The sequence below is a fragment of the Triturus cristatus genome, chromosome 4_1, assembly GCF_964204655.1.
Source record: "Triturus cristatus chromosome 4_1, aTriCri1.1, whole genome shotgun sequence".
Lineage (NCBI taxonomy): Eukaryota > Metazoa > Chordata > Amphibia > Caudata > Salamandridae > Triturus > Triturus cristatus.
The window spans coordinates 135,388,204-135,405,703 of NC_140585.1; the positions used below are offsets into that span (position 1 = coordinate 135,388,204).

At 46.4% G+C, this 17,500-nt stretch overlaps 9 non-coding genes across 9 annotated transcripts; all 9 read right to left on the bottom strand.

Annotated features, from left to right (window-relative positions):
- Nucleotides 1-50: 50 nt before the first annotated feature.
- TRNAR-CCU (transfer RNA arginine (anticodon CCU)) lies at nucleotides 51-123 on the bottom strand. The gene has a single exon. It is a non-coding gene; the product is annotated as a tRNA-Arg (tRNA).
- Nucleotides 124-6,960: 6,837 nt separating this feature from the next.
- On the bottom strand, nucleotides 6,961-7,033 carry TRNAR-UCG (transfer RNA arginine (anticodon UCG)). Its single transcript has one exon. It is a non-coding gene; the product is annotated as a tRNA-Arg (tRNA).
- A 647-nt stretch (nucleotides 7,034-7,680) lies between these two features.
- TRNAR-CCU (transfer RNA arginine (anticodon CCU)) lies at nucleotides 7,681-7,753 on the bottom strand. Its single transcript has one exon. It is a non-coding gene; the product is annotated as a tRNA-Arg (tRNA).
- A 1,515-nt stretch (nucleotides 7,754-9,268) lies between these two features.
- TRNAR-CCU (transfer RNA arginine (anticodon CCU)) lies at nucleotides 9,269-9,341 on the bottom strand. Its single transcript has one exon. It is a non-coding gene; the product is annotated as a tRNA-Arg (tRNA).
- A 795-nt stretch (nucleotides 9,342-10,136) lies between these two features.
- TRNAR-UCG (transfer RNA arginine (anticodon UCG)) lies at nucleotides 10,137-10,209 on the bottom strand. Its single transcript has one exon. It is a non-coding gene; the product is annotated as a tRNA-Arg (tRNA).
- A 1,515-nt stretch (nucleotides 10,210-11,724) lies between these two features.
- On the bottom strand, nucleotides 11,725-11,797 carry TRNAR-UCG (transfer RNA arginine (anticodon UCG)). Its single transcript has one exon. It is a non-coding gene; the product is annotated as a tRNA-Arg (tRNA).
- Nucleotides 11,798-12,444: 647 nt separating this feature from the next.
- Nucleotides 12,445-12,517, bottom strand: TRNAR-CCU (transfer RNA arginine (anticodon CCU)). The gene has a single exon. It is a non-coding gene; the product is annotated as a tRNA-Arg (tRNA).
- A 795-nt stretch (nucleotides 12,518-13,312) lies between these two features.
- Nucleotides 13,313-13,385, bottom strand: TRNAR-UCG (transfer RNA arginine (anticodon UCG)). The gene has a single exon. It is a non-coding gene; the product is annotated as a tRNA-Arg (tRNA).
- Nucleotides 13,386-14,900: 1,515 nt separating this feature from the next.
- TRNAR-UCG (transfer RNA arginine (anticodon UCG)) lies at nucleotides 14,901-14,973 on the bottom strand. The gene has a single exon. It is a non-coding gene; the product is annotated as a tRNA-Arg (tRNA).
- Nucleotides 14,974-17,500: the final 2,527 nt, after the last annotated feature.

Sequence of the window (17,500 nt, forward strand, 5' to 3'; positions counted from 1 at the left end):
AATAAATCTACCTAATATTCTGGAAAAGAAAGTGGGAGGATTTTTGTTATCACCTCAGATGGGACTCGAACCCACAATCGCTGGCTTAGGAGGCCAGTGCCTTATCCATTAGGCCACTGAGGCACACATGCATAGCTCTTTTCTAGAGGCATTATTGAAATGTATTCTATGGTCAGACACCGGTGTGTGCACACAGGGCATTTCTCACTTCTCTCTATAAGTAAACTTCCCATTTTCATCCTCTTCCATCCCCGACTTTAACGCTCTCTTCTATGCTATAATGGAGACTTTGCAATTTTAGCAAGTGGAGAGAAATTGGAGAACCACTTTCGACTCCACACTTCTTCTTCACTTACTTCTTTTCTCAATATACTGGGCTTAGAAAATGGTATCAAGCCATCCTTATCATCAGTAGGACACGGAAAGAGGCACTAAGTCTCCTAACCAAGTTCAACCACACTCTGCAACTTAACCATTGCACTACAAATTAGGCAACGGGGGCATCAGCAAAGTCAGCCAATGTGCCGATCCTTTATACATTTTGTGTAGTTCTTTTCTTACTCGGAGGCAAAATCAGCACTTTAACTGCCCAAATCATACAGATTTTACACATGTAGCACTCTATGCACACATAGGCACACACCTTGCAGTTCTTCTACACACACTTAAGCTAAAAACCCATTCTGTCACGTCAAAATTCTGCAAACCTATTACATATTCAGTGCGTCGGCATAGAAGCACTTTTTAATGCCACTAAAATGCACAAGTAGTTAGACTGAAGATGCAAGCTGAATGAGTTTACAGTATGTACTCCACTTTATTTTTTTATTTTTTTTTTTTATTTTTTTGAAAAAGTTTTATTGAACAATAATTCGGTTACAAGTATGGGCCTACAACCACCCGGGCCGGCCGCTAGGTACATAAGGAAATATATACATATCAAGGCTGCAGTCCGTTCCCAGGGCACTGCCCCGCAGTGGCTCAAGATAGTTCTCGAAGAACAGCAAACATCAATCCAACAGTAACAGAAACAAAAGAAAAAACAATAAAAACAAAAGGCGAGTTACGAGGGATACCGGTGCGGTTCAGGCTCCCCCCGGGAAACTCCAGTCAGAACATTCGAGCAATCCGCTAAAGAGAGGAGTACCGGGAGGCCGGGGACGGAGGGGGGGGGGGAAGGGGATCAAGGGAGATGAACGTCCATATGGAGTTGTTACCAAAAGCGCCAGGAGCCGTCAAGGGTCAGGGGGACATGGCGATATCAGTGTCTACCAGGGGGGGCGTACAGATGCCTCCGCGATACGCCTTCCACTGACCCCAAATTCTACCCCATGCCCCCGGCTTGCCACGGGCCACATACACTGTCTTCTCCCGAAACATACACCAGTCCATGTTCTCCTTCCATACTGACACGGTGGGCGGCCGTTGAGCGCCCCAAAGTTGCGCTATATCCCTCTTGGCAATCATGTTCCCTAGGGCCGCCCACCGAGTCTGAGCCGCATTGTAGTCATTGGGCTCCCACACATTCAGGACACAGCGACGCACCTCCGGCAGCAGCACAACCCCGGTGACCTGTCCCATAACCGTGTGGACCCGGCGCCAGTAGTCCGCCACCTCGCGACACTCCCAAAGGATATGAAGAAAGGTGGCGCTGAGCCCGCAGCCTCGTTTACAGAGCCCGTCGTCGGAAAATCCCATCGCGACCAAGCGCGGACCCGTAACATACACCCGGTGGAGAATCTTGAGCTGTACCAACCGGAGACGAGCCGGAATGGCAACCTCCTTGGGGGACGACAGTGCAGACTGCCAGTCTTCGTCATCCAATTCGACCCCATCCCCAGTCCAAGCCTCCCGAAGGCGCACCAGGAGATCCGCCCGGTGATTAATCAATTTTTTATAAATTAAAGAAATAGTACTATCAGGGACATGTCCGTCAAGTACGCGGTCCTCGAGGGGCGAGGAAACAGGGATCTTGGTCCCCTCCCCGAAGACCGAGAGCAGGGCGTGTCGAACCTGGGCGTAGCGGAAGAACTCCCTGTCGGTCAGCTCGTATTCGGCCTGGAGCACCGCGAAAGTCTTGACCGTGCCCTTGTGCCACAGGTCTCCCACTTTGCTGATACCAATCGTGTCCCACTGGTCAAACCCCCTGGTGGTCCACAAGCTGCCCAGGCGGTCGGAGGCAAACAAGGGAGTAGCACATGTCATTCGCTCACTCCAGCCCATGGCCGCAGTGGCAGCCCTCCAGGTCCGCACAGCAATCTTAGTAGGACCCGTAAGGGTCCGGTCAGCCAGGCAGGAATAAAGTGCCCTGTTGTAGTTCCCGCCGGGAAGCAGGAACTTGTCCATCTCATACGCCGGATTCAAGCCGGGCGCATACGTGGCGTGGTTAATGGCAGATAGCTGCGAGGCCCAATAGTACCTGCGAATGTCAGGAAGCGCGATGCCCCCGTCATACCAGGGGAGAGTGAGCTTGGCAAGAGCAATACGCGCCCGGCCGTTCCACACCAGTCTCCTCTGCAGGCTCTCCACCTCCCGAAAGTAGGCCACTGGGATAACGTCGAAGGAGTTCTGGAGTGCATAGAGGAACCTGGGAAGGGACATCATTTTAAACAGCGCGGACCGACCCAGCGGGGACAGGGGCAGCCTGCACCACCGGGCCGTGTCCTCACGCAGTTGCCGAAGTGGACGCAGAAGATTCTGCTCGTAACGAGCCACCGGGTCCAGCGAAACGTATATCCCCAGGTACTTAAAGCCGCTCAGAGATATTTGAATCGGGAGCCGAGGCGGCAAGAGAGGAGGACCACCAGCGATGGGATAAACGCAGGATTTAGACCAATTGATCGTGAGACCCGAATTGTTCCCAAAGGAGGTCAGAACGTCAAAGAGGACGTTGAGTGACTGCCGCGGTGAGGTGAGATACAGGAGAATGTCGTCCGCATACAGCGAGACCCGATCTTCAAAGCCCGGGCCCCACCGGATCCCTCTAAGCGAGGGCTCCCAACGGAGCCAGGCAGCGAGTGGCTCCAGGGCGAGAGCAAAAAGCAACGGGGACAACGGGCACCCCTGCCTCGTGCCCCTGCCGAGGGCAAAGGGCCGAGAGACCCGCCCATTCACCACCACTTGAGCCATGGGTCCCGTGTAAAGGAGCCTCACCCAGCCAATAAATCCCTCTCCAAAGCCGAATTTATCCAAGACGGCCCAGAGGAATGGCCACTCAATAGTGTCAAATGCCATCGTGGCATCCAAAGAAACCAGCACGGCCGGTTCGGTGAGGAGCTCCGCCCTGGCGAGGACCCCATGCAGACGCCGCAAGTTAAGAGCGGTGTTGCGGTGCGGGATAAAGCCGCATTGGTCCGGATGAATAAGGTCGCACACGACACTCAGCAATCGATTGGCCAGGACTTTCGCCAGGATTTTAGGCTCCGCATTGAGCAGTGAAATAGGCCGGTAAGAGGTACAGCGGTCACGCGGCTTGCCCTCCTTGGGGAGAACGACTATAGTGGCCAAGCGCTGGTCGGCCGGAAGGGAACCCGCCGCAAGAGAGTCGCGGAACATGCGGCTGAGGAAGGGCGCAAGCTTATCGGGACGCAATTTGTATAGTTCAATGGGCAGACCGTTAGGACCCATAGCCTTGCCCGAGCGAAGGGAACGAATCGCGGTCGCTATTTCATCCGACGATAAAGGGGCGTCCAGCCGCTCCCGGTCCTCAACGGACAGGCCGGGCAGAGCAATATCTCTCAGTAGGAGGCGAGAGTCATCCTCGTCCCTGTCAGTCACCGGGGAGTACACCGCCCGGAGGTGGTCAGTGAAGCATTCCACAATCTCATCCGGCTCAGTCACACACACACCATCCGCAGCACGCAACTCGGGGACCACACGATTCACTCTCTCCTTTTTGTCCAGCCACGCAATCAACTTTCCCGCCTTGTCCCCCGCGTCATACAATCGGCCCTGCTGTTCCCTATACATAGTTTTGGCCGCGTCAGTGACCAGGGACCTATATTCGAACTGTTTCAGGCTAAGGGCATGTAGCCCGTCCGGAGTAACATTCGCCTCCAAGGCCGACTCCAGCCCCGAGACGTCAGTCTCCAGCTTCACCACCGCCTCGCTCCTAACCTTCTTGGCCACCACTATCTGGGCGAGGGCGTGTCCGCGTATAACAGTTTTAAAGGCTTCCCAAAGGGACAATGCAGACGACACCGACCCCTCGTTTTCACTGAAGTATTGGTCCATGGCCTTAACCAGGCTGTCACGAGTCACAGGGTCCCGCAGGTACCAGGGGTTAATGGGAGCTATCCGCCCCGCGGACCGCGACCCGGTGTCAAAGAGAAGCCACAGCGGAGAATGGTCGGAGATACCACGCGCCAGGTGTCTGACCTCTCGAATCCGACCAGTCTGCGCCGCGGGCATAAGGAAGTAGTCTAACCTGGAGAGACTCCCATGCGCCCCCGAGTGAAAGGTGAACTGGCACTGGGTCGGATGCATTAGTCTCCAACTATCCACCAAGCCGAAGGTCTCCAACATCCCACCCAGCCATGACTGGGCAGCGGGGAGGGTCCTCGGTGGGTGACGATCCAGTTCACCCGAAACCACAGAACTAAAGTCCCCGCCCATGAGCAGGAGGCCGTCCGGGAGGTCAAGCAGCATTCGACCCAAATCAGTAAAGGTGGAGTTCTGGAGGCCCGGGGGGACGTAGACTGAAACCAGGATAAGGGGCTGCCCCTCCCACCTCCCAATCAGACACACATAGCGCCCTCTGTCATCCGAGACTATCCTCGTGATCTCCACCGGAAGGGAGGTTCGCAGGAGAATGCCCACCCCCCTGGAGCCAGTTGTGAAACCAGAATGGGCTACGAGGCGGTATCCCCCCCTGTTCATCGCATGGCAGACATTGCCGACCAAATGCGTCTCCTGGAGAAACACCACATCAGGAGTCAAACGACGCAAATATTGCAGTACAACACCCCGCTTAATACGGTCCCCCAACCCATTGACGTTCCACGACATAAGCCTCAACCCGTCTCCCCCCATCCCCTCCAATAGAGCAAGAGGCCCCCAGCCCGCAGCACCGCTCCCAAATATGGATAAAAATCAATACCTCGCCCTATAAACAAAAAACACACAACTAAACAACCCCTCTTCCCCCCCAACCCCACCCCAAGTCCAACGCCCCCCACCCTGCACCCCTGCGGGCCAAAGACCCCCCCCAACTTGCAGTGTGCCTGTCGCCCCACTAACCCCATTCTACAAAAAGACCCCGGAGGAGGAAAGGGACCCGAACCCGCCCGCACCCCTCACGGGTCCTGGTAAAACACAGTATGCAAAAGAAGTAAGACCCAACTGTACAGTGCAAAACCGCAAAAGCAAGGACCAAAAGTCAGTCTAAGGGGACCCGTCACCTGCGGTGCCCCCAGAGGGCCCGGGCCGGCCACCCCCGTCCGGCAGCGAGTCCAGCCAGTCACTTGCGGCCACAGGAGTGTCAAAAAAGACTGTCCGCTCTCCATGCTCCACTCGAAGTTTCGCCGGGTAGAGCATCGAATACTTCAGGCCTAACTCGCGGAGACGGCGCTTCACCCCTTGGAATCCCATCCGCTGTTTCTGGACCAGTTGCGTGAAGTCCGGGTAAAAGTTGATGGTCGAGTTCTCGTAGCGGACCGGGCCACGGGTCCTTGAAGCCTGCAGAATAGCATCGCGGTCCCTGTAGTGGAACAGTTTAGCCACGATAGGCCTCGGGGGGGCCCCCGGCCGCGGCCGGCCGCCAGGAACTCGATGGGCCCGCTCCACAGCGAAGAATTTGCTTAGGCCAACCGGGGACAGCTGCTGCAGGATAAGTTCCTCGACCACGAGGTCCACCGGGCGGCTGTCGGAGGACTCCGGTACCCCAATGATGCGGATATTGTTGCGTCGGGCCCGTCCCTCGAAGTCCTCAAGCCGCCGGGCCATATGGTCGTTGACCACTCTAATGTCCCCAAGCGCGGCCCGCAGATCCGACACCTCCGCACCCAGGGTGGAGGTCCGTGTGTCAAGGGCCTGGACCTTTTCGTTGGTTTTAGAGAGGTCGGCCCGAATCAGGGTGACGTCGATCGCGACAGTGTCGATCTTACGGGCCAGGGCCTCATATTGCGTCGCGATAGTTTCCCTGATGCCCTCGATGGCGCCCATAATGTCCTGTAGGGAAGGTTCCGCAGCGACGGTCGTGCCTCCCCCCGCAGCATCCGGGGAGAGGCCAGCAGCGCCAGGGGACCCCCTGCCCTGGGTATAGCGGTCCATGTTGTTGCTCTGGACCGCTCCCCGCGTAGTGAAGCCTTGGTCTTGCGCCCCTCCGGACCCCCTTTGCCCGCCATGTGAGCGCAGTCACTCAATGGGACCTCCGATCAAGGGGTGCGCGGGTGCCAGCGAAAGGACCACAAACTGCCGGTGTAGGGGTCGGAGGCGTCAGACCCGCCAGTAGGTGAAAGCAAACCTCGGGCAGAGGCCCAGGAGGCACCTCGCCACCTTAAGCACGCACGCCAGCCGATCTCCTGAAGGCCAAAACCGAAACCGAAAGTGCAGAATCGGTAACTGGCACCGCGCTGAGGCCGCTGTTGTTCAATTGCAGCCCGGCCCCACGGGTCACCTCCACCCCGGCCACCTCCGTCGGGTGGGTCCCAAAAGTTCCGGCGACGATAACTCAGGATTCCCAGGTCCGAATAGAGTTTCGAAAAGAGATATATGATCCGCTGGTCTTCATCTCCCAGATTCCATGCACCAAATCAGGATAGTCTCAGGATTTATTCCGAGGAGCAGAAAGGGTCCGGGGAGCCCTGTGCTCACGCGACCATCTTGGATGCGCGCTAGGCTCCTCCTCCTGTACTCCACTTTATTAATGATTAGTACTGAGAAAGTGAGGACTACAAGAGTATTGGAAAAGACTTTTTCCACTCTGAATGTAAAGCAGATTGTGTGACCATTGGCCAAAAACGACCACGAAGGGACTCGAACCCTCAATCTTCTGATCCGAAGTCAGACGCCTTATCCATTTGGCCACGCGGTCATCCGTCCACCTGAGATGATTTTTATCATGTAGGTGGTATGCATGGATGGAGAACATATTATTGAAAGGTATTCAGGTTTACATCCCATAGTGTTCTTTCAGCTCTTTTCGCTGGAAGCACTTTTTTGGAATCTATATATTGAGAATTTTATGAGTACGATATGCTTTTGTTTTCCTTTTTCCATACAAACCTCTTTCCTCATGAGTTTAAAGCTCATTTGTATGCTCTACATAGCTCTGGACGTTTCCAGACGTGGAGTGAAACTGTTTTGAAAGTAGGACAAATTGCTCCTTCCTGCATATGCTAATTTTTCACACTCACATAGGTTGTATACATTTTATGTATCCTGGCTTGACCTATTCAAGTAGCTGAAAGCCTGTCACCACCTCTAGAAACAAGATTCACACCAATCCAATTCATGTCATTTTTTCCAAAGGAATATGTTCTGGCCGGTCGAAAATGCATCTCACAAAAATAGGCATTTAAAAATATACTTTGCAGTTTCAGAACCCTAACATGACTGTGAAGTGTACACAAGTAAAACGGGACAGTTTCAAAGTACCTAATCCCTCATAAACTTCTGAGAGGAAGCATGTAATAAATCTACCTAATTTTCTGGAAAAGAAAGAGGCAGGATTTTTGTTATCACCTCAGATGGGACTCAAACCCACAATCCCTGGCTTAGGAGGCCAGTGCCTTATCCATTAGGCCACTGAGGCACACATGCATAGCTATTTTCTAGAGGCATTATTTAAATGTATTCTATGGTCAGACACCGGTGTGTGCACACAGGGCATTTCTCACTTCTCTCTATAAGTAAACTTCCCATTTTCATCCTCTTCCATCCCCGACTTTAACGCTCTCTTCTATGCTATAATGGAGACTTTGCAATTTTAGCAAGTGGAGAGAAATTGGAGAACCACTTTCGACTCCACACTTCTTCTTCACTTACTTCTTTTCTCAATATACTGGGCTAAGAAAATGGTATCAAGCCATCCTTATCATCAGTAGGACACGGAAAGAGGCACTAAGTCTCCTAACCAAGTTCAACCACACTCTGCAACTTAACCATTGCACTACAAATTAGGCAACGGGGGCATCAGCAAAGGCAGCCAATGTGCCGATCCTTTATACATTTTGTGTAGTACTTTTCTTACTCGGAGGCAAAATCAGCACTTTAACTGCCCAAATCATACAGATTTTACACATGTAGCACTCTATGCACACATAGGCACACACCTTGCAGTTCTTCTACACACACTTAAGCTAAAAACCCATTCTGTCACGTCAAAATTCTGCAAACCTATTACATATTCAGTGCGTCGGCATAGAAGCACATTTTAATGCCACTAAAATGCACAAGTAGTTAGACTGAAGATGCAACCTGAATGAGTTTACAGTATGTACTCCACTTTATTAATGATTAGTAATGAGAAAGTGAGGACTACAAGAGTATTGGAAAAGACTTTTTCCACTCTGAATGTAAAGCAGATTGTGTGACCATTGGCCAAAAACGACCACGAAGGGACTCGAACCCTCAATCTTCTGATCCGAAGTCAGACGCCTTATCCATTAGGCCACGCGGTTATCCGTCCACCTGAGATGATTTTTATCATGTAGGTGGTATGCATGGATGGAGAACATATTATTGAAAGGTATTCAGGTTTACATCCCATAGTGTTCTTTCAGCTCTTTTCGCTGGAAGCACATTTTTGGAATCTATATATTGAGAATTTTATGAGTACGATATGCTTTTGTTTTCCTTTTTTCATACAAACCTCTTTTCTCATGAGTTTAAAGCTCATTTGTATTCTCTACATAGCTCTGAAAGATTCCAGACGTGGAGTGAAACTGTTTTGAAAGTAGGACAAATTGCTCCTTCCTGCATATGCTAATTTTTCACACTCACATAGGTTGTATACGTTTTATGTATCCTGGCTTGACCTATTCAAGTAGCTGAAAGCCTGTCACCACCTCTAGAAACAAGATTCACACCAATCCAATTCAAATCATTTTTTCCAAAGGAATATGTTCTGGCCGGTCGAAAATGCATCTCACAAAAATAGGCATTTAAAAATCTACTTTGCAGTTTCAGAACACTAACATGACTGTGAAGTGTACACAAGTAAAATGGGACCGTTTCAAAGTACCTAATCCCTCATAAACTTCTGAGAGGAAGCATGTAATAAATCTACCTAATATTCTGGAAAAGAAAGTGGGAGGATTTTTGCTATCACCTCAGATGGGACTCGAACCCACAATCGCTGGCTTAGGAGGCCAGTGCCTTATCCATTAGGCCACTGAGGCACACATGCATAGCACTTTTCTAGAGGCATTATTTAAATGTATTCTATGGTCAGACACCGGTGTGTGCACACAGGGCATTTCTCACTTCTCTCTATAAGTAAACTTCCCATTTTCATCCTCTTCCATCCCCGACTTTAACGCTCTCTTCTATGCTATAATGGAGACTTTGCAATTTTAGCAAGTGGAGAGAAATAGGAGAACCACTTTCGACTCCACACTTCTTCTTCACTTACTTCTTTTCTCAATATACTGGGCTTAGAAAATGGTATCAAGCCATCCTTATCATCAGTAGGACACGGAAAGAGGCACTAAGTCTCCTAACCAAGTTCAACCACACTCTGCAACTTAACCATTGCACTACAAATTAGGCAACGGGGGCATCAGCAAAGGCACCCAATGTGCCGATCCTTTATACATTTTGTGTAGTACTTTTCTTACTCGGAGGCAAAATCAGCACTTTAACTGCCCAAATCATACAGATTTTACACATGTAGCACTCTATGCACACATAGGCACACACCTTGCAGTTCTTCTACACACACTTAAGCTAAAAACCCATTCTGTCACGTCAAAATTCTGCAAACCTATTACATATTCAGTGCGTCGGCATAGAAGCACTTTTTAATGCCACTAAAATGCACAAGTAGTTAGACTGAAGATGCAACCTGAATGAGTTTACAGTATGTACTCCACTTTATTAATGATTAGTACTGAGAAAGTGAGGACTACAAGAGTATTGGAAAATACTTTTTCCACTCTGAATGTAAAGCAGATTGTGTGACCATTGGCCAAAAACGACCACGAAGGGACTCGAACCCTCAATCTTCTGATCCGAAGTCAGACGCCTTATCCATTAGGCCACGCGGTCATCCGTCCACCTGAGATGATTTTTATCATGTAGGTGGTATGCATGGATGGAGAACATATTATTGAAAGGTATTCAGGTTTACATCCCATAGTGTTCTTTCAGCTCTTTTCGCTGGAAGCACTTTTTTGGAATCTATATATTGAGAATTTTATGAGTACGATATGCTTTTGTTTACCTTTTTCCATACAAACCTCTTTCCTCATGAGTTTAAAGCTCATTTGTATGCTCTACATAGCTCTGGACGTTTCCAGACGTGGAGTGAAACTGTTTTGAAAGTAGTACAAATTGCTCCTTCCTGCATATGCTAATTTTTCACACTCACATAGGTTGTATAAGTTTTATGAATCCTGGCTTGACCTATTCAAGTAGCTGAAAGCCTGTCACCACCTCTAGAAACAAGATTCACACCAATCCAATTCATATCATTTTTTCCAAAGGAATATGTTCTGGCCGGTCGAAAATGCATCTCACAAAAATAGGCATTTAAGAATCTACTTTGCAGTTTCAGAACCCTAACATGACTGTGAAGTGTACACAAGTAAAACGGGACAGTTTCAAAGTACCTAATCCCTCATAAACTTCTGAGAGGAAGCATGTAAAAAATCTACCTAATTTTCTGGAAAAGAAGGAGGGAGGATTTTTGTTATCACCTCAGATGGGACTTGAACCCACAATCCCTAGCTTAGGAGGCCAGTACCTTATCCATTAGGCCACTGAGGCACACATGCATAGCTCTTTTCTAGAGGCATTATTGAAATGTATTCTATGGTCAGACACCGGTGTGTGCACACAGGGCATTTCTCACTTCTCTCTATAAGTAAACTTCCCATTTTCATCCTCTTCCATCCCCGACTTTAACGCTCTCTTCTATGCTATAATGGAGACTTTGCAATTTTAGCAAGTGGAATGAAATTGGAGAACCACTTTCGACTCCACACTTCTTCTTCACTTACTTCTTTTCTCAATATACTGGGCTTAGAAAATGGTATCAAGCCATCCTTATCATCAGTAGGACACGGAAAGAGGCACTAAGTCTCCTAACCAAGTTCAACCACACTCTGCAACTTAACCATTGCACTACAAATTAGGCAATGGGGGCATCAGCAAAGGCAGCCAATGTGCCGATCCTTTATACATTTTGTGTAGTTCTTTTCTTACTCGGAGGCAAAATCAGCACTTTAACTGCCCAAATCATACAGATTTTACACATGTAGCACTCTATGCACACATAGGCACACACCTTGCAGTTCTTCTACACACACTTAAGCTAAAAACCCATTCTGTCACGTCAAAATTCTGCAAACCTATTACATATTCAGTGCGTCGGCATAGAAGCACTTTTTAATGCCACTAAAATGCACAAGTAGTTAGACTGAAGATGCAAGCTGAATGAGTTTACAGTATGAACTCCACTTTATTAATGATTAGTACTGAGAAAGTGAGGACTACAAGAGTATTGGAAAAGACTTTTTCCACTCTGAATGTAAAGCAGATTGTGTGACCATTGGCCAAAAACGACCACGAAGGGACTCGAACCCTCAATCTTCTGATCCGAAGTCAGACGCCTTATCCATTTGGCCACGCGGTCATCCGTCCACCTGAGATGATTTTTATCATGTAGGTGGTATGCATGGATGGAGAACATATTATTGAAAGGTATTCAGGTTTACATCCCATAGTGTTCTTTCAGCTCTTTTCGCTGGAAGCACTTTTTTGGAATCTATATATTGAGAATTTTATGAGTACGATATGCTTTTGTTTTCCTTTTTCCATACAAACCTCTTTCCTCATGAGTTTAAAGCTCATTTGTATGCTCTACATAGCTCTGGACGTTTCCAGACGTGGAGTGAAACTGTTTTGAAAGTAGGACAAATTGCTCCTTCCTGCATATGCTAATTTTTCACACTCACATAGGTTGTATACATTTTATGTATCCTGGCTTGACCTATTCAAGTAGCTGAAAGCCTGTCACCACCTCTAGAAACAAGATTCACACCAATCCAATTCATATCATTTTTTCCAAAGGAATATGTTCTGGCCGGTCGAAAATGCATCTCACAAAAATAGGCATTTAAAAATATACTTTGCAGTTTCAGAACCCTAACATGACTGTGAAGTGTACACAAGTAAAACGGGACAGTTTCAAAGTACCTAATCCCTCATAAACTTCTGAGAGGAAGCATGTAATAAATCTACCTAATTTTCTGGAAAAGAAAGAGGCAGGATTTTTGTTATCACCTCAGATGGGACTCAAACCCACAATCCCTGGCTTAGGAGGCCAGTGCCTTATCCATTAGGCCACTGAGGCACACATGCATAGCTATTTTCTAGAGGCATTATTTAAATGTATTCTATGGTCAGACACCGGTGTGTGCACACAGGGCATTTCTCACTTCTCTCTATAAGTAAACTTCCCATTTTCATCCTCTTCCATCCCCGACTTTAACGCTCTCTTCTATGCTATAATGGAGACTTTGCAATTTTAGCAAGTGGAGAGAAATTGGAGAACCACTTTCGACTCCACACTTCTTCTTCACTTACTTCTTTTCTCAATATACTGGGCTAAGAAAATGGTATCAAGCCATCCTTATCATCAGTAGGACACGGAAAGAGGCACTAAGTCTCCTAACCAAGTTCAACCACACTCTGCAACTTAACCATTGCACTACAAATTAGGCAACGGGGGCATCAGCAAAGGCAGCCAATGTGCCGATCCTTTATACATTTTGTGTAGTACTTTTCTTACTCGGAGGCAAAATCAGCACTTTAACTGCCCAAATCATACAGATTTTACACATGTACCACTCTATGCACACATAGGCACACACCTTGCAGTTCTTCTACACACACTTAAGCTAAAAACCCATTCTGTCACGTCAAAATTCTGCAAACCTATTACATATTCAGTGTGTCGGCATAGAAGCACTTTTTAATGCCACTAAAATGCACAAGTAGTTAGACTGAAGATGCAACCTGAATGAGTTTACAGTATGTACTCCACTTTATTAATGATTAGTAATGAGAAAGTGAGGACTACAAGAGTATTGGAAAATACTTTTTCCACTCTGAATGTAAAGCAGATTGTGTGACCATTGTCCAAAAACGACCACGAAGGGTCTCGAACCCTCAATCTTCTGATCCGAAGTCAGACGCCTTATCCATTAGGCCACGCGGTCAGCCGTCCACCTGAGTTGCTTTTTATCATGTAGGTGGTATGCATGGATGGAGAACATATTATTGAAAGGTATTCAGGTTTACATCCCATAGTGTTCTTTCAGCTCTTTTCGCTGGAAGCACTTTTTTGGAATCTATATATTGAGAATTTTATGAGTACGATATGCTTTTGTTTTCCTTTTTCCATACAAACCTCTTTCCTCATGAGTTTAAAGCTCATTTGTATGCTCTACATAGCTCTGGACGTTTCCAGACGTGGAGTGAAACTGTTTTGAAAGTAGGACAAATTGCTCCTTCCTGCATATGCTAATTTTTCACACTCACATAGGTTGTATACATTTTATGTATCCTGGCTTGACCTATTCAAGTAGCTGAAAGCCTGTCACCACCTCTAGAAACAAGATTCACACCAATCCAATTCATATCATTTTTTCCAAAGGAATATGTTCTGGCCGGTCGAAAATGCATCTCACAAAAATAGGCATTTAAAAATCTACTTTGCAGTTTCAGAACACTAACATGACTGTGAAGTGTACACAAGTAAAACGGGACAGTTTCAAAGTACCTAATCCCTCATAAACTTCTGAGAGGAAGCATGTAATAAATCTACCTAATTTTCTGGAAAAGAAAGAGGGAGGATTTTTGTTATCACCTCAGATGGGACTTGAACCCACAATCCCTGGCTTAGGAGGCCAGTGCATTATCCATTAGGCCACTGAGGCACACATGCATAGCTCTTTTCTAGAGGCATTATTTAAATGTATTCTATGGTCAGACACCGGTGTGTGCACACAGGGCATTTCTCACTTCTCTCTATAAGTAAACTTCCCATTTTCATCCTCTTCCATCCCCGACTTTAACGCTCTCTTCTATGCTATAATGGAGACTTTGCAATTTTAGCAAGTGGAGAGAAATTGGAGAACCACTTTCGACTCCACACTTCTTCTTCACTTACTTCTTTTCTCAATATACTGGGCTTAGAAAATGGTATCAAGCCATCCTTATCATCAGTAGGACACGGAAATAGGCACTAAGTCTCCTAACCAAGTTCAACCACACTCTGCAACTTAACCATTGCACTACAAATTAGGCAACGGGGGCATCAGCAAAGGCAGCCAATGTGCCGATCCTTTATACATTTTGTGTAGTACTTTTCTTACTCGGAGGCAAAATCAGCACTTTAACTGCCCAAATCATACAGATTTTACACATGTAGCACTCTATGCACACATAGGCACACACCTTGCAGTTCTTCTACACACACTTAAGCTAAAAACCCATTCTGTCACGTCAAAATTCTGCAAACCTATTACATATTCAGTGCGTCGGCATAGAAGCACTTTTTAATGCCACTAAAATGCACAAGTAGTTAGACTGAAGATGCAACCTGAATGAGTTTACAGTATGTACTCCACTTTATTAATGATTTGTAATGAGAAAGTGAGGACTACAAGAGTATTGGAAAAGACTTTTTCCACTCTGAATGTAAAGCAGATTGTGTGACCATTGGCCAAAAACGACCACAAAGGGACTCGAACCCTCAATCTTCTGATCCGAAGTCAGACGCCTTATCCATTAGGCCACGCGGTCATCCGTCCACCTGAGATGATTTTTATCATGTAGGTGGTATGCATGGATGGAGAACATATTATTGAAAGGTATTCAGGTTTACATCCCATAGTGTTCTTTCAGCTCTTTTCGCTGGAAGCACTTTTTTGGAATCTATATATTGAGAATTTTATGAGTACGATATGCTTTTGTTTTCCTTTTTCCATACAAACCTCTTTCCTCATGAGTTTAAAGCTCATTTGTATTCTCTACATAGCTCTGGAAGTTTCCAGACGTGGAGTGAAACTGTTTTGAAAGTAGGACAAATTGCTCCTTCCTGCATATGCTAATTTTTCACACTCACATAGGTTGTATACATTTTATGTATCCTGGCTTGACCTATTCAAGTAGCTGAAAGCCTGTCACCACCTCTAGAAACAAGATTCACACCAATCCAATTCATATCATTTTTTCCAAAGGAATATGTTCTGGCCGGTCGAAAATGCATCTCACAAAAATAGGCATTTAAGAATCTACTTTGCAGTTTCAGAACACTAACATGACTGTGAAGTGTACACAAGTAAAATGGGACCGTTTCAAAGTACCTAATCCCTCATAAACTTCTGAGAGGAAGCATGTAATAAATCTATCTAATTTTCTGGAAAAGAAAGAGGGAGGATTTTTGTTATCACCTCAGATGGGACTTGACCCCACAATCCCTGGCTTAGGAGGCCAGTGCCTTATCCATTAGGCCACTGAGGCACACATGCATAGCTCTTTTCTAGAGGCGTTATTTAAATGTATTCTATGGTCAGACACCGGTGTGTGCACACAGGGCATTTCTCACTTCTCTCTATAAGTAAACTTCCCATTTTCATCCTCTTCCATCCCCGACTTTAACGCTCTCTTCTATGCTATAATGGAGACTTTGCAATTTTAGCAAGTGGAGAGAAATTGGAGAACCACTTTCGACTCCACACTTCTTCTTCACTTACTTCTTTTCTCAATATACTGGGCTTAGAAAATGGTATCAAGCCATCCTTATCATCAGTAGGACACGGAAAGAGGCACTAAGTCTCCTAACCAAGTTCAACCACACTCTGCAACTTAACCATTGCACTACAAATTAGGCAACGGGGGCATCAGCAAAGGCAGCCAATGTGCCGATCCTTTATACATTTTGTTTAGTACTTTTCTTACTCGGAGGCAAAATCAGCACTTTAACTGCCCAAATCATACAGATTTTACCAATGTAGCACTCTATGCACACATAGGCACACACCTTGCAGTTCTTCTACACACACTTAAGCTAAAAACCCATTCTGTCACGTCAAAATTCTGCAAACCTATTACATATTCAGTGCGTCGGCATAGAAGCACTTTTTAATGCCACTAAAATGCACAAGTAGTTAGACTGAAGATGCAACCTGAATGAGTTTACAGTATGTACTCCACTTTATTAATGATTAGTAATGAGAAAGTGAGGACTACAAGAGTATTGGAAAAGACTTTTTCCACTCTGAATGTAAAGCAGATTGTGTGACCATTGGCCAAAAACGACCACGAAGGGACTCGAACCCTCAATCTTCTGAACCGAAGTTAGACGCCTTATCCATTAGGCCACGCGGTCATCCGTCCACCTGAGATGATTTTTATCATGTAGGTGGTATGCATGGATGGAGAACATATTATTGAAAGGTATTCAGGTTTACATCCCATAGTGTTCTTTCAGCTCTTTTCGCTGGAAGCACTTTTTTGGAATCTATATATTGAGAATTTTATGAGTACGATATGCTTTTGTTTTCCTTTTTCCATACAAACCTCTTTCCTCATGAGTTTAAAGCTCATTTGTATTCTCTACATAGCTCTGGAAGTTTCCAGACGTGGAGTGAAACTGTTTTGAAAGTAGGACAAATTGCTCCTTCCTGCATATGCTAATTTTTCACACTCACATAGGTTGTATACGTTTTATGTATCCTGGCTTGACCTATTCAAGTAGCTGAAAGCCTGTCACCACCTCTAGAAACAAGATTCACACCAATCCAATTCAAATCATTTTTTCCAAAGGAATATGTTCTGGCCGGTCGAAAATGCATCTCACAAAAATAGGCATTTAAAAATCTACTTTGCAGTTTCAGAACACTAACATGACTGTGAAGTGTACACAAGTAAAATGGGACCGTTTCAAAGTACCTAATCCCTCATAAACTTCTGAGAGGAAGCATGTAATAAATCTACCTAATATTCTGGAAAAGAAAGAGGGAGGATTTTTGTTATCAGGTCAGATGGGACTCGAACCCTCAATCCCTGGCTTAGGAGACCAGTGCCTTATCCATTAGGCCACTGAGGCACACATGCATAGCACTTTTCTAGAGGCATTATTTAAATGTATTCTATGGTCAGACACCGGTGTGTGCACACAGGGCATTTCTCACTTCTCTCTATAAGTAAACTTCCCATTTTCATCCTCTTCCATCCCCGACTTTAACGCTCTCTTCTATGCTATAATGGAGACTTTGCAATTTTAGCAAGTGGAGAGAAATTGGAGAACCACTTTCGACTCCACACT